We start from the raw sequence: 16,649 nt of genomic DNA on the forward strand, positions 1-16,649 counted from the left end.
ATAGCTCCCTCGACACTGTCCCCATCAAACACTCCCAGGACAGGTACAGCACGGGGTTCGATACAGAGTAAAGCTCCCTCTACATTGTCACCGTCAAACACTCCCAGGACCGGTACAGCACGGGGTTAGATACAGAGTAAAGGTCACTCTACACTGTCCGCATCAAACACTCCCAGGACAGGTACTGCACAGGGTTAGATACAGAGTAAAGCTCCCTCTGCACTGTCCCCATCCAACACTCCCAGGGCAGGTACAGCACGGGGTTAGATGCAGAGTAAATCTCCCACTACAGTGCCCCCATCAAACACTCCCAGGACAGGTACAGCACAGGGTTAGATACAGACTAAAGCTCCCTCTACACTGTCCCCATCAAACACTCCCAGACAAGGGACAGCACAGTGTTAGATAGTGTAAAGCTCCCTCTACACTGCCCCCATCAAACACTCCCAGGACAGGTGCAGCACGGGGTTCGATACAGAGTAAAGCTCCCTCTACACTGTTCGCATCAAACACTCCCGGGACAGGTACAGCACGGGTTTAGATACAGAGTAAAGCTCCCTCGACACTGTTCCCATCAAACACTCCCAGGACAGGTACAGCACGGGGTTAGATACAGAGTAAAGCTCCCTCTACACTGTCCCCATCAAACACTCTCAGGACACCGCACGGGGTTAGATACAGAGTAAAGCTCCCACTACACTGTTCCCATCAAACACTCCCAGGACACCGCACGGGGTTAGATACAGAGTAAAGCTCCCTCTACACTGTCCCCTTGAAACACTCCCAGGACAGGTACAGCACGGGGTTAGATACAGAGTAAATCTCCCTCTGCACTGTCCCCGTCATACACTCCCAGGACAGGTACAGCACGAGGTTAGATACAGAGTAAAGCTCCCTCTACACTGTCCCCATCAAACACTCCCAGGACAGGTACAGCACGGGGTTAGATACAGAGTAAAGCTCCCTCGACACTGTCCCCATCAAACAGTCCCAGGACAGGTACAGCACGGGGTTAGATACAGAGTAAAGCTCCCTCTACACTGTCCCCATCAAACACTCCCAGGACAGGTACAGCACGGGGTTAGATACAGAGTAAAGCTCCCTCTACAGTGTCCCCATCAAACACTCCCAGGACAGGTACAGCACGGGGTTAGATACAGAGTAAAGCTCCCTCTACACTGTCCCCATCAAACACTCCCAGGACAGGTACAGCACGGGGTTAGATACAGAGTAAAGCTCCCTCTACACTGTCCCCGTCATACACTCCCAGGACAGGTACAGCACGAGGTTAGGTACAGAGTAAAGCTCCCTCTACACTGTCCCCATCAAACACTCCCAGGACAGGTACAGCACGGGGTTAGATACAGAGTAAAGCTCCCTCTACACTGTCCCCATCAAACACTCCCAGGACAGGTACAGCACGGGGTTAGATACAGAGTAAAGCTCCCTCTACACTGTCCCCATCAAACACTCCCAGGACAGGTACAGCACGGGGTTAGATACAGAGTAAATCTCCCTCTGCACTGTCCCCGTCATACACTCCCAGGACAGGTACAGCACGAGGTTAGATACAGAGTAAAGCTCCCTCTACACTGTCCCCATCAAACACTCCCAGGACAGGTACAGCACGGGGTTAGATACAGAGTAAAGCTCCCTCGACACTGTCCCCATCAAACAGTCCCAGGACAGGTACAGCACGGGGTTAGATACAGAGTAAAGCTCCCTCTACACTGTCCCCATCAAACACTCCCAGGACAGGTACAGCACGGGGTTAGATACAGAGTAAAGCTCCCTCTACAGTGTCCCCATCAAACACTCCCAGGACAGGTACAGCACGGGGTTAGATACAGAGTAAAGCTCCCTCTACACTGTCCCCATCAAACACTCCCAGGACAGGTACAGCACGGGGTTAGATACAGAGTAAAGCTCCCTCTACACTGTCCCCGTCATACACTCCCAGGACAGGTACAGCACGAGGTTAGGTACAGAGTAAAGCTCCCTCTACACTGTCCCCATCAAACACTCCCAGGACAGGTACAGCACGGGGTTAGATACAGAGTAAAGCTCCCTCTACACTGTCCCCATCAAACACTCCCAGGACAGGTACAGCACGGGGTTAGATACAGAGTAAAGCTCCCTCGACACTGTCCCCATCAAACAGTCCCAGGACAGGTAGAGCACGGGGTTAGATACAGAGTAAAGCTCCCTCTACACTGTCCCCATCAAACACTCCCAGGACAGGTACAGCACGGGGTTAGATACAGAGTAAAGCTCCCTCTACAGTGTCCCCATCAAACACTCCCAGGACAGGTACAGCACGAGGTTAGATACAGTGTAAAGCTCCCTCTACACTGTCCCCATCAAACACTCCCAGGACAGGTACAGCACGGGGTTGGATACAGAGTAAAGCTCGCTCTACACTGTCCCCATCAAACACTCCCAGGACAGGTACAGCACGGGGTTAGATACAGATTAAAGCTCCCTCTACACAGTCCCCATCAAACACACCCAGGACAGGTACAGCATGGGGTTAGATACAGAGTAAACCTCCCTCGGCACTGTCCCCATCAAACACACCCAGGACAGGTACAGCACGCGGTTCGATACAGAGTAAAGCTCCCTCGACACTGTCCCCATCAACCACTCCCAGGACAGGCGACAGGTACAGCACGAGGTTAGATACAGAGTAAAGCTCCCTCTACACTGTCCCCATCAAACACTCCCAGGACAGGTACAGCACGGGGTTCGATACAGAGTAAAGCTCCTTCTACATTGTCACCGTCAAACACTCCCAGGACAGGTACAGCACGGGGTTAGATACAGAGTAAAGCTCCCTCTACATTGTCCCCGTCAAACACTCCCAGGACTGGTACAGCACGGGGTTAGATACAGAGTAAAGCTCCCTCTACACTGTCCCCATCAAACACTCCCAGGACAGGTACAGCACGGGGTTAGATACAGAGTAAAGCTCCCTCTACACTGTCCCCATCAAACACGCCCAGGACAGGTACAGCACGGGGTCAGATACAGAGTAAAGCTCCCTCTACACTGTCCCCATCAAACACTCCCAGGACAGGTACAGCACGGGGTTCGATACAGAGTATAGCTCCCTCGACACTGTCCCTATCAAACACTCCCAGGACAGGTACAGCACGGGGTTCGATACAGAGTAAAGCTCCCTCTACACTGTCCCCATCAAACACTCCCAGGACAGGTACAGCACGGGGTTCGATACAGAGTAAAGCTCCTTCTACATTGTCACCGTCAAACACTCCCAGGACAGGTACAGCACGGGGTTAGATACAGAGTAAAGCTCCCTCTACATTGTCCCCGTCAAACACTCCCAGGACTGGTACAGCACGGGGTTAGATACAGAGTAAAGCTCCATCTACACTGTCCCCGTCAAACACTCCAAGGAAAGGTACAGCACGGGGTTAGATACAGAGTAAAGCTCCCTCTACACTGTCCCCATCAAACACTCCCAGGACAGGTACAGCACGGGGTTCGATACAGAGTAAATCTCCCACTACAGTGCCCCCATCAAACACTCCCAGAACAGGTACAGCACAGGGTTAGATACAGAGTAAAGGTCCCTCTACACTGTTCCCATCAAACACTCCCAGGACACCGCACGGGGTTAGATACAGACTAAAGCTCCCTCTACACTGTCCCCATCAAACACTCCCAGCACAGGGACAGCACAGTGTTAGATAGAGTAAAGCTCCCTCTTTACTGCCCCCATCAAACACTCCAAGGACAGGTGCAGCACGGCGTTAGATACAGAGTAAAGCTCCCTCTACACTGTCCCCATCAAACACTCCCAGGACAGGTACAGCACGGGGTTAGATACAGAGTAAAGCTCCCTCGACACTGTCCCCATCAAACACTCCCAGGACAGGTACATAACGGGGTTAGATACAGAGTAAAGCTCCCTCTACAATGTCCCCATCAAACACTCCCATGACAGGTACAGCACAGGGTGGGATACAGAGTAAAGCTCCCTCGACACTGTCCCCATCAAACACTCCCAGGACACGTACAGCACGGGGTTCGATACAGAGTAAAGCTCCCTCTACACTGTTCGCATCAAACACTCCCAGGACAGGTACAGCACGGGGTTCGATACAGAGTAAAGCTCCCTCTACATTGTCACCGTCAAACACTCCCAGGACAGGTACAGCACGGGGTTCGAGACAGAGTAAAGCTCCCTCGACACTGTCCCCATCAAACACTCCCAGCACAGGGACATAACGGGGTTAGATACAGAGTAAAGCTCCCTCTACAATGTCCCCATCAAACACTCCCAGGACAGGTACAGCACGGGGTTAGATACAGAGTAAAGCTCCCTCTACAATGTCCCCATCAAACACTCCCATGACAGGTACAGCACAGGGTTGGATACAGAGTAAAGCTCCCTCGACACTGTCCCCATCAAACACTCCCAGGCCAGGTACAGCACGGGGTTCGATACAGAGTAAAGCTCCCTCTACACTGTTCGCATCAAACACTCCCGGGACAGGTACAGTACGGGTTTAGATACAGAGTAAAGCTCCCTCGACACTGTCCCCATCAAACACTCCCAGGACAGGTACAGCACGGGGTTCGATACAGAGTAAAGCTCCCTCTACACTGTTCGCATCAAACACTCCCAGGACAGGTACAGCACGGGGTTCGATACAGAGTAAAGCTCCCTCTACATTGTCACCGTCAAACACTCCCAGGGCAGGTACAGCACGGGGTTCGATACAGAGTAAAGCTCCCTCTATACTGCCCCCATCAAACACTCCCAGGACAGGGACAGCACGAGGTTAGATACAGAGTAAAGCTCCCTCTACACTGTCCACATTAACACTCCCAGGACAGGTACAGCACGGGGTTAGATACAGAGTAAAGCTCCCTCTACAGTGTCCCCATCAAACACTCCCAGGACAGGTACAGCACGGGGTTAGATACAGAGTAAAGCTCCATCTACACTGTCCCCGTCAAACACTCCAAGGAAAGGTACAGCACGGGGTTAGATACAGAGTAAAGCTCCCTCTACACTGTCCCCATCAAACACTCCCAGGACAGGTACAGCACGGGGTTCGATACACAGTAAATCTCCCACTACAGTGCCCCCATCAAACACTCCCAGAACAGGTACAGCACAGTGTTAGATGCAGAGTAAAGGTCCCTCTACACTGTTCCCAATAAACACTCCCAGGACACCGCACGGGGTTAGATACAGACTAAAGCTCCCTCTACACTGTCCCCGTCAAACACTCCCAGCACAGGGACAGCACAGTGTTAGATAGAGTAAAGCTCCCTCTTTACTGCCCCCATCAAACACTCCCAGGACAGGTGCAGCACGGGATTCGATACAGAGTAAAGCTCCCCCTACACTGTCCTCATCAAACACTCCCAGGACAGGTACAGCACGGGGTTCGAGACAGAGTAAAGCTCCCTAGACACTGTCCCCATCAAACACTCCCAGCACAGGTACATAACGGGGTTAGATACAGAGTAAAGCTCCCTCTACAATGTCCCCATCAAACACTCCCATGACAGGTACAGCACAGGGTTGGATACAGAGTAAAGCTCCCTCGACACTGTCCCCATCAAACACTCCCAGGCCAGGTACAGCACGGGGTTCGATACAGAGTAAAGCTCCCTCTACACTGTTCGCATCAAACACTCCCGGGACAGGTACAGCACGGGGTCAGATACAGAGTAAAGCACCCTCTACACTGTTCCCATCAAACACTCCCAGGACACCGCACGGGGTTAGATATAGACTAAAGCTCCCTCTACACTTTTCCCACCAAACACTCCCAGGACAGGTACAGCACGGGGTTAGATACAGAGTAAAGCTCCCTCTGCACTGTCCCCATCAAACACTCCCAGGACAGGTACAGCACGGGGTTAGATACAGAGTAAAGCTCCCTTTACACTGTCCCCATCAAACACTCCCAGGACAGGTACAGCACGGGGTTAGATGCAGAGTAAAGCTCCCTCTACACTGTCCCCATCAAACACTCCCAGGACAGGTACAGCACGGGGTTAGATACAGAGTAAAGCTCCCTTTACACTGTCCCCATCAAACACTCCCAGGACAGGTACAGCACGGGGTTAGATGCAGAGTAAAGCTCCATCTACACTGTCCCCAGCAAACACTCCCAGGACAGGTACAGCACGGGGTTAGATACAGAGTAAAGCTCCCTCTACACTGTCCCCATCAAACACTCCCAGGACAGGTACAGCACGGGGTTAGATACAGAGTAAAGCTCCCTTTACACTGTCCCCATCAAACACTCCCAGGACAGGTACAGCACGGGGTTAGATGCAGAGTAAAGCTCCCTCTACACAGTCCCCATCAAACACACCCAGGACAGGTACAGCACGGGGTTAGATACAGAGTAAAGCTCCCTCTACACTGTCTCCATCAAACACACCCAGGACAGGTACAGCATGGGGTTAGATACAGAGTAAAGCTCCCTCTACACTGTCCCCACCAAATACTCCCAGGACAGGTACAGCACGGGGTTAGATACAGAGTAAAGCTCCCTCTACACTGTCTCCATCAAACACTCCCAGGACAGGTACAGCACGGGGTTAGATACAGAGTAAAGCTCCCTCTACACTGTCCCCATCAAACACTCCCAGGTTATGTACAGCATGGGGTTAGATACAGAGTAAAGCTCCCTCTACACTGCCCCCATCAAACACTCCCAGGACAGGTACAGCACGGGGTTCGATACAGAGTAAAGCTCCCTCTACACTGTCCACATCAAACACTCCCAGGACAGGTACAGCACGGGGTTCGATACAGAGTAAAGCTCCCTCTATACTGCCCCCATCAAACACTCCCAGGACAGGGACAGCACGAGGTTAGATACAGAGTAAAGCTCCCTCTACACTGTCCACATTAACACTCCCAGGACAGGTACAGCACGGGGTTAGATACAGAGTAAAGCTCCCTCTACAGTGTCCCCATCAAACACTCCCAGGACAGGTACAGAACGGGGTTAGATACAGAGTAAAGCTCCCGCTACACTGTCCCCATTAAAGACTCTTAGGACAGGTCCATAACGGGGTTAGATACAGAGTAAAGCTCCCTCTACAGTGTCCCCATCCAACTCTCCCAAGACAGGTACAGCATGGGGTTAGATACAGAGCAAAGCTCCCTCGACACTGTCCCCATCAAACACTCCCAGGACTGGTACAGCACGGGGTTCGATACAGAGTAAAGCTCCCTCCACACTGTCCCCATCAAACACTCCCAGGACAGGTACAGCACGGGGTTCGATACAGTGTAAAGCTCCCTCTACAGTGTCCCCATCAAACACTCCCAGGACAGGTAAAGCACGGGGTTCGATACAGAGTAAAGCTCCCTCCACACTGTCCCCATCAAACACTCCCAGGACAGGTACAGGACGGGGTTCGATACAGTGTAAAGCTCCCTCTACAGTGTCCCCATCGAACACTCCCAGGACAGGTACAGCACGGGGTTAGATACAGAGTAAAGCTCCCTCTACATTTTCCACATCAAACACTCCCAGTACAGGTACAGCACGGAGTTAGATACCGAGTAAAGCTCCCTCTACACTGTCGACATTAACACTCCCAGGACAGGTACAGCACGGTGTTAGATACAGAGTAAAGCTCCCTCAACACTGTCCACATCAAACACTCCCAGGATAGTAACAGCACGGGGTTAGATGCAGAGTAAAGCTCCCGCTACACTGTCCCCATTAAAGACTCCCAGGACAGGTACATAACGGGGTTAGATACAGAGTAAAGCTCACTCTACACTGTCCCCATCAAACACTCCCAGGACAGGTACAGCACGGGGTTTGATACAGAGTAAAGCTCCCTCTACACTATCCCAAACAAACACTCCCAGGACAGGTACAGCACGGGTTCGATACAGAGTAAAGCTCCCTCCACACTGTCCCCATCAAACACTCCCAGGACAGGTACAGCACGGGGTTCGATACAGAGTAAAGCTCCCTCCACACTGTCCCCATCAAACACTCCCAGGACAGGTACAGCACGGGGTTAGATACAGAGTAAAGCTCCCTCTACACTGTCCCCATCAAACACTCCCAGTACAGGTACAGCACGGAGTTAGATACAGAGTAAAGCTCCCTCTACACTGTCCTCATCAAACCTCCCGGGACAAGTACAGCACGGGGTTCGATACAGAGTAAAGCTCTCCCTACACTGTCCCCATCAAACACTCCCAGGACAGGTACAGCATGGGGTTAGATACAGAGTAAAGGTCCCACTACATTGTCCCCATCAACACTCCCTGGACAGGTACAGCACGGGGTTAGATACAGAGTAAAGCCCCCTCAACACTGTCCCCATGAAACACTCCCAGGACAGGTACAGCACGGGGTGAGATGCAGAGTAAAGCTCCCTCTAGAGTGTCCCCATCAAACACTGCCAGGACAGGTACAGCACAGTGTTAGATACAGATTAAGGCTCCCTCTACACTGTCCCCATCAAACACTCCGATGACAGGTACAGCACGGGGTTCGATACAGAGTAAAGCTCCCTCTAGACAGTCCCCCTCAAACACTCCCAGGACAGGTACAGCACGGGGTAGATACAGATTAAAGCTCCCTCGACACTGTCCCCATCAAACACTCCCAGGACAGGTACAGCACGGGGTTTGATACAGAGTAAAGCTGCCTCTACACTGTCCCCATCAAACACTCCCAGGACAGGTACAGCATGGGGTTAGATACAGAGTAACGCTCCCTCTACACTGTCCCCATCAAACACTCCCAGGACAGGTACAGCACGGGGATAGATACAGAGTAACGCTCCCTCTACACTGTCCCCATCAAACACTCCCAGGACAGGTACAGCACGGGGTTCGATACAGAGTAAAGCTCCCTCTACACTGTCCCTAACAAACACTCCCAGGACAGGTACAGCACGGGTTCGATACAGAGTAAAGCTCCCTCCACACTGTCCCCATCAAACACTCCCAGGACAGGTACAGCACGGGGTTCGATACAGAGTAAAGTTCCCTCTACAGTGTCCCCATCAAACACTCCCAGGACAGGTAAAGCACGGGGTTCGATACAGAGTAAAGCTCCCTCCATGCTGTCCCCATCAAACACTCCCAGGACAGGTACAGCACGGGGTTAGATGCAGAGTAAAGCTCCCTCTACAGTGTCCCCATCAAACACTCCCAGGACAGGTACAGAACGGGGTTAGATGCAGAGTAAAGCTCCCTCTACAGTGTCCCCATCAAACCCTCCCAGGACAGGTACATAACGGGGTTAGATACAGAGTAAAGCTCCCTCTACACTGTCCCCATCAAACACTCCCAGGACAATTACAGCACGGGATTCGATACAAAGTAAAGCTCCATCTACAATGTCCCCAGCAAACACTCCCAGGACAGGTACAGCACAGTGTTAGATACAGAGTAAAGCTCCATCTACACTGTCCCCATCAAACACTCCCAGGACAATTTCCGCACGGGGTTAGATACAGAGTAAAGCTCCCTCTACACTGTCCCCAGCAAACACTCCCAGGACAGGTACAGCATGGGGTTAGATACAGAGTAAAGCTCCCTCTACGCTATCCCCATTAAACACTCCCAGGACAGGTACAGCACGGGGTTCGATGCAGAGTAAAGCTCCCTCTACGCTATCCCCATTAAACACTCCCAGGACAGGTACAGCACGGGGTTCGATGCAGAGTAAAGCTGCCTCTACACTGTCCCCATCAAACACTCCCAGGACAGGTACAGCATGGGGTTAGATACAGAGTAACGCTCCCTCTACACTGTCCCCATCAAACACTCCCAGGACAGGTACAGCACGGGGATAGATACAGAGTAACGCTCCCTCTACACTGTCCCCATCAAACACTCCCAGGACAGGTACAGCATGGGGTTCGATACAGAGTAAAGCTCCCTCTACACTGTCCCTAACAAACACTCCCAGGACAGGTACAGCACGGGTTCGATACAGAGTAAAGCTCCCTCCACACTGTCCCCATCAAACACTGCCAGGACAGGTACAGCACGGGGTTCGATACAGAGTAAAGTTCCCTCTACAGTGTCCCCATCAAACACTCCCAGGACAGGTAAAGCACGGGGTTCGATACAGAGTAAAGCTCCCTCCATGCTGTCCCCATCAAACACTCCCAGGACAGGTACAGCACGGGGTTAGATGCAGAGTAAAGCTCCCTCTACAGTGTCCCCATCAAACACTCCCAGGACAGGTACAGAACGGGGTTAGATGCAGAGTAAAGCTCCCTCTACAGTGTCCCCATCAAACCCTCCCAGGACAGGTACATAACGGGGTTAGATACAGAGTAAAGCTCCCTCTACACTGTCCCCATCAAACACTCCCAGGACAATTACAGCACGGGATTCGATACAAAGTAAAGCTCCATCTACACTGTCCCCATCAAAGACTCCCAGGACAATTACAGCACGGGGTTCGATACAGAGTAAAGCTCCATCTACACTGTCCCCATCAAACATTCCCAGGACAATTTCCGCACGGGGTTAGATACAGAGTAAAGCTCCCTCTACACTGTCCCCAGCAAACACTCCCAGGACAGGTACAGCATGGGGTTAGATACAGAGTAAAGCTCCCTCTACGCTATCCCCATTAAACACTCCCAGGACAGGTACAGCACGGGGTTCGATGCAGAGTAAAGCTCCCTCTACAGTGTCCCCCTCCAACTCTCCCAGGACAGGTACAGCATGGGGTAAGATACAGAGTAAAGCTCCCGCTGCACTGTCCCCATCAACCACTCCCAGGACAGGTACAGCACGGGGTTAGATACAGAGTAAAGCTCCCTCTAGACTGTCCCCATCAACCACTCCCAGGACAGGTACAGCACGGGGTTCGATGCAGAGTAAAGCTCCCTCTACACTGTCTCCATCAAACACTTCCAGGATAGTAACATCCCGGGGTTAGATGCAGAGTAAAGCTCCCTCCACACTGTCCCCATCAAACACTCCCAGGACAGGAACAGCACGGGGTTAGATACAGAGTAAAGCTCCCTCTACACTGTCCCCATCAAACACTCCCAGTACAGGTACAGCACGGAGTTAGATACCGAGTAAAGCTCCCTCTACACTGTCCACATTAACACTCCCAGGACAGGTACAGCACGGGGTTAGATACAAAGTAAAGCTCCCGCTACACTGTCCCCATCAAAGACTCCCAGGACAAGTACATAACGGGGTTAGATACAGAGTAAAGCTCTCTCTACACTGTCCCCATCAAACACTCCCAGGACAATTACAGCACGGGGTTCGAAACAGAGTAAAGCTCCATCTACACTGACCCATCAAACACTCCCAGGACAATTTCCGCACGGGGTTCGATACAGAGTATAGCTCCATCTACACTGTCCCCAGCAAACACTCCCAGGACAGGGACAGCACGGGGTTAGATACAGAGTAAAACTCCCTCTACGCTATCCCCATTAAACACTCCCAGGACAGGTACAGCACGGGGTTCGATGCAGAGTAAAGCTCCCTCTACAGTGTCCCCATCCAACTCTCCCAAGACAGGTACAGCATGGGGTTAGATACAGAGCAAAGCTCCCTCGACACTGTCCCCATCAAACACTCCCAGGACAGGTACAGCACGGGGTTCGATACAGAGTAAAGCTCCCTCCACATTGTCCCCATCAAACACTCCCAGGACAGGTACAGCATGGGGTTAGATACAGAGTAAAACTCCCTCAACAGTGTCCCCATCAAACACTCCCAGGACAGGTAAAGCACAATGTTCGATACAGAGTAAAGCTCCCTCCACACTGTCCCCATCAAACACTCCCAGGACAGGTACAGCACGGGGTTAGATACAGAGTAAAGCTCCCTCTACATTGTCCACATCAAACACTCCCAGTACAGGTACAGCACGGAGTTAGATACCGAGTAAAGCTCCCTCCACACTGTCCACATTAAAGACTTCCAGGACAGGTACATAACGGGGTTAGATACAGAGTAAAGCTCACTCTACACTGTCCCCATCAAACACTCCGAGGACAGGTACAGCACGGGGTTTGATACAGAGTAAAGCTCCCTCTACACTATCCCAAACAAACACTCCCAGGACAGGTACAGCACGGGTTCGATACAGAGTAAAGCTCCCTCCACACTGTCCCCATCAAACACTCCCAGGACAGGCACAGCACAGGTTCGATACAGAGTAAAGCTCCCTCCACACTGTCCCCATCAAACACTCCCAGGACAGGTACAGCACGGGGTTCGATACAGAGTAAAGCTCCCTCTACAGTGTCCCCATCAAACACTCCCAGGACAGGTAAAGCACGGGGTTCGATACAGAGTAAAGCTCCCTCCATGCTGTCCCCATCAAACACTCCCAGGACAGGTACAGCACGGGGTTAGATGCAGAGTAAAGCTCCCTCTACAGTGTCCCCATCAAACACTCCCAGGACAGGTACAGAACGGGGTTAGATGCAGAGTAAAGCTCCCTCTACACTGTCCCCATCAAACACTCCCAGGACAATTACAGCACGGGATTCGATACAAAGTAAAGCTCCATCTACACTGTCCCCATCAAAGACTCCCAGGACAATTACAGCACGGGGTTCGATACAGAGTAAAGCTCCATCTACACTGTCCCCATCAAACACTCCCAGGACAATTTCCGCACGGGGTTAGATACAGAGTAAAGCTCCCTCTACACTGTCCCCAGCAAACACTCCCAGGACAGGTACAGCATGGGGTTAGAGACAGAGTAAAGCTCCCTCTACGCTATCCCCATTAAACACTCCCAGGACAGGTACAGCACGGGGTTCGATGCAGAGTAAAGCTCCCTCTACAGTGTCCCCCTCCAACTCTCCCAGGACAGGTACAGCATGGGGTAAGATACAGAGTAAAGCTCCCGCTGCACTGTCCCCATCAACCACTCCCAGGACAGGTACAGCACGGGGTTAGATACAGAGTAAAGCTCCCTCTAGACTGTCCCCATCAACCACTCCCAGGACAGGTACAGCACGGGGTTCGATGCAGAGTAAAGCTCCCTCTACACTGTCTCCATCAAACACTTCCAGGATAGTAACATCCCGGGGTTAGATGCAGAGTAAAGCTCCCTCCACACTGTCCCCATCAAACACTCCCAGGACAGGAACAGCACGGGGTTAGATACAGAGTAAAGCTCCCTCTACACTGTCCCCATCAAACACTCCCAGTACAGGTACAGCACGGAGTTAGATACCGAGTAAAGCTCCCTCTACACTGTCCACATTAACACTCCCAGGACAGGTACAGCACGGGGTTAGATACAGAGTAAAGCTCCCTCTACAGTGTCCCCATCAAACACTCCCAGGACAGGTACAGCACGGTGTTAGATACAGAGTAAGACTCCCTCTACACTGTCCCCTTCAAACACTCCCAGGACAGGTACAGCACGGGGTTTGATACAGAGTAAAGCTCCCGCTACACTGTCCCCATCAAAGACTCCCAGGACAGGTACATAACGGGGTTAGATACAGAGTAAAGCTCTCTCTACACTGTCCCCATCAAACACTCCCAGGACAATTACAGCACGGGGTTCGAAACAGAGTAAAGCTCCATCTACACTGACCCATCAAACACTCCCAGGACAATTTCCGCACGGGGTTCGATACAGAGTATAGCTCCATCTACACTGTCCCCAGCAAACACTCCCAGGACAGGGACAGCATGGGGTTAGATACAGAGTAAAACTCCCTCTACGCTATCCCCATTAAACACTCCCAGGACAGGTACAGCACGGGGTTCGATGCAGAGTAAAGCTCCCTCTACAGTGTCCCCATCCAACTCTCCCAAGACAGGTACAGCATGGGGTTAGATACAGAGCAAAGCTCCCTCGACACTGTCCCCATCAAACACTCCCAGGACAGGTACAGCACGGGGTTCGATACAGAGTAAAGCTCCCTCCACATTGTCCCCATCAAACACTCCCAGGACAGGTACAGCATGGGGTTAGATACAGAGTAAAACTCCCTCAACAGTGTCCCCATCAAACACTCCCAGGACAGGTAAAGCACAATGTTCGATACAGAGTAAAGCTCCCTCCACACTGTCCCCATCAAACACTCCCAGGACAGGTACAGCACGGGGTTAGATACAGAGTAAAGCTCCCTCTACATTGTCCACATCAAACACTCCCAGTACAGGTACAGCACGGAGTTAGATACCGAGTAAAGCTCCCTCCACACTGTCCACATTAAAGACTTCCAGGACAGGTACATAACGGGGTTAGATACAGAGTAAAGCTCACTCTACACTGTCCCCATCAAACACTCCGAGGACAGGTACAGCACGGGGTTTGATACAGAGTAAAGCTCCCTCTACACTATCCCAAACAAACACTCCCAGGACAGGCACAGCACGGGTTCGATACAGAGTAAAGCTCCCTCCACACTGTCCCCATCAAACACTCCCAGGACAGGCACAGCACAGGTTCGATACAGAGTAAAGCTCCCTCCACACTGTCCCCATCAAACACTCCCAGGACAGGTACAGCACGGGGTTCGATACAGAGTAAAGCTCCCTCTACGGTGTCCCCATCAAACACTCCCAGGACAGGTAAAGCACGGGGTTCAATACAGAGTAAAGCTCGCTCCACACTGTCCCCATCAAACACTCCCAGGACAGGTACAGCACGGGGTTAGATGCAGAGTAAAGCTCCCTCTACAGTGTCCCCATCAAACCCTCCCAGGACAGGTACATAACGGGGTTAGATACAGAGTAAAGCTCCCTCTACACTGTCCCCATCAAGCACTCCCAGGACAATTACAGCACGGGATTCGATACAGAGTAAAGCTCCCTCTACACTGTCCCCATCAAACACTCCCAGGACAGGAACAGCACGGGGTTAGATACAGAGTAAAGCTCCCGCTACACTGTCCCCAGCAAAGACTCCCAGGACAGGTACATAACGGGGTTAGATACAGAGTAAAGCTCCCTCTACGCTATCCCCATTAAACACTCCCAGGACAGGTACAGCACGGGGTTCGATGCAGAGTAAAGCTCCCTCTACAGTGTCCCCAACCAACTCTCCCAGGACAGGTACAGCATGGGGTAAGATACAGAGTAAAGCTCCCGCTGCACTGTCCCCATCAACCACTCCCAGCACAGGTACAGCACGGGGTTAGATACAGAGTAAAGCTCCCTCTACACTGTCCCCATCAACCACTCCCAGGACAGGTACAGCACGGGGTGAGATGCAGAGTAAAGCTCCCTCTACACTGTCTCCATCAAACACTTCCAGGATAGTAACAGCACGGGGATAGATGCAGAGTAAAGCTCCCTCTACAGTGTCCCCATCAAACACTCCCAGGACAGGTACGGCATGGGGTTAGATACAGAGTAAAGCTCCCTCTACGCTATCCCCATTGATCACTCCCAGGACAGGTACAGCACGTGGTTCGATGCAGAGTAAGGCTCCCTCTACAGTGTCCCCATCAAACACTCCCAGGACAGGTACAGCACGGATATAGATACAGAGTAAAGCTCCCTCTACACTGTCCACATTAACACTCCCAGGACAGGTACAGCACGGGGTTAGATACAGAGTAAAGCTCCCTCTACAGTGTCCCCATCAAATACTCCCAGGACAGGTACAGAACGGGGTCAGATACAGAGTAAAGCTCCATCTACACTGTCCCCAGCAAACACTCCCAGGACAGGTACAGCACGGTGTTAGATACAGAGTAAAGCTCCCTCTACGCTATCCCCATTAAACACTCCCAGGACAGATACAGCACGGGGTTCGATGCAGAGTAAAGCTCCCTCTACAGTGTCCCCATCCAACTCTCCCAGGACAGGTACAGCATGGGGTTAGATACAGAGTAAAGCTCCCTCTACAGTGTCCCCATCAAACACTCCCAGGACAGGTACAGCACGGGGTTAGATACAGAGTAAAGCTCCCTCTACAGTGTCCCCATCAAACACTCCCAGGACAGGTACAGCACGGGGTTAGATACAGAGTGAAGCTCCCTCTACACTGTCCCCATCAAACACTCCCAGGGCAGGTACAGCATGGGGTTAGATACAGAGTAAAGCTCCCTCGACACTGTCCCCATCAAACACTCCCAGGACAGGTACAGCACGGGGTTTGATACAGAGTAAAGCTCCCTCTATACTGTCCCCAACAAACACTTCCAGGACAGGTACAGCACGGGGTTCGATACAGAGTAAAGCTCCCCCTAGAGTGTCCCCATCAAAGACTCCCAGGACAGGTAAAGCACGGGGTTCGATACAGAGTGAAGCTTCCTCCACACTGTCCCCATCAATCACTCCCAGGACTGGTACAGCACGGGGTTAGCTGCAGAGTAAAGCTCCCTCTACAGTGTCCCCATCAAACACTCCCCGGACAGGTACATAACGAGGTTAGATACAGAGTAAAGTTCCCTCTATACTGTCCCCATCAAACACTCCCAGGACAGGTACAGCACGGGGTTCGATACAGAGTAAAGCTCCCTCTACACTGTCCCCATCAAACACTCCCAGGACAGGTACAGCACGGGGTTAGATACTGAGTAAAGCTCCTTCGACACTGTCCCCATTAAACACTCCCAGGACAGGTACAGCACAGTTTTAGATACAGAGTAAAGCTCCATCTACACTGTCCCCATCAAACACTCCCAGGACAGGTACAGCACGGGGT

At 52.0% G+C, this 16,649-nt stretch overlaps 1 protein-coding gene across 4 annotated transcripts in view; it reads right to left on the reverse strand.

The window, feature by feature from the left end:
* Window positions 1–16,649, reverse strand: part of LOC140404625 (disks large homolog 4) — a 912,024-nt gene that overhangs the window by 95,811 nt on the left and 799,564 nt on the right. The window lies entirely within an intron of this gene.

This window comes from Scyliorhinus torazame, chromosome 31, assembly GCF_047496885.1.
Source record: "Scyliorhinus torazame isolate Kashiwa2021f chromosome 31, sScyTor2.1, whole genome shotgun sequence".
Lineage (NCBI taxonomy): Eukaryota > Metazoa > Chordata > Chondrichthyes > Carcharhiniformes > Scyliorhinidae > Scyliorhinus > Scyliorhinus torazame.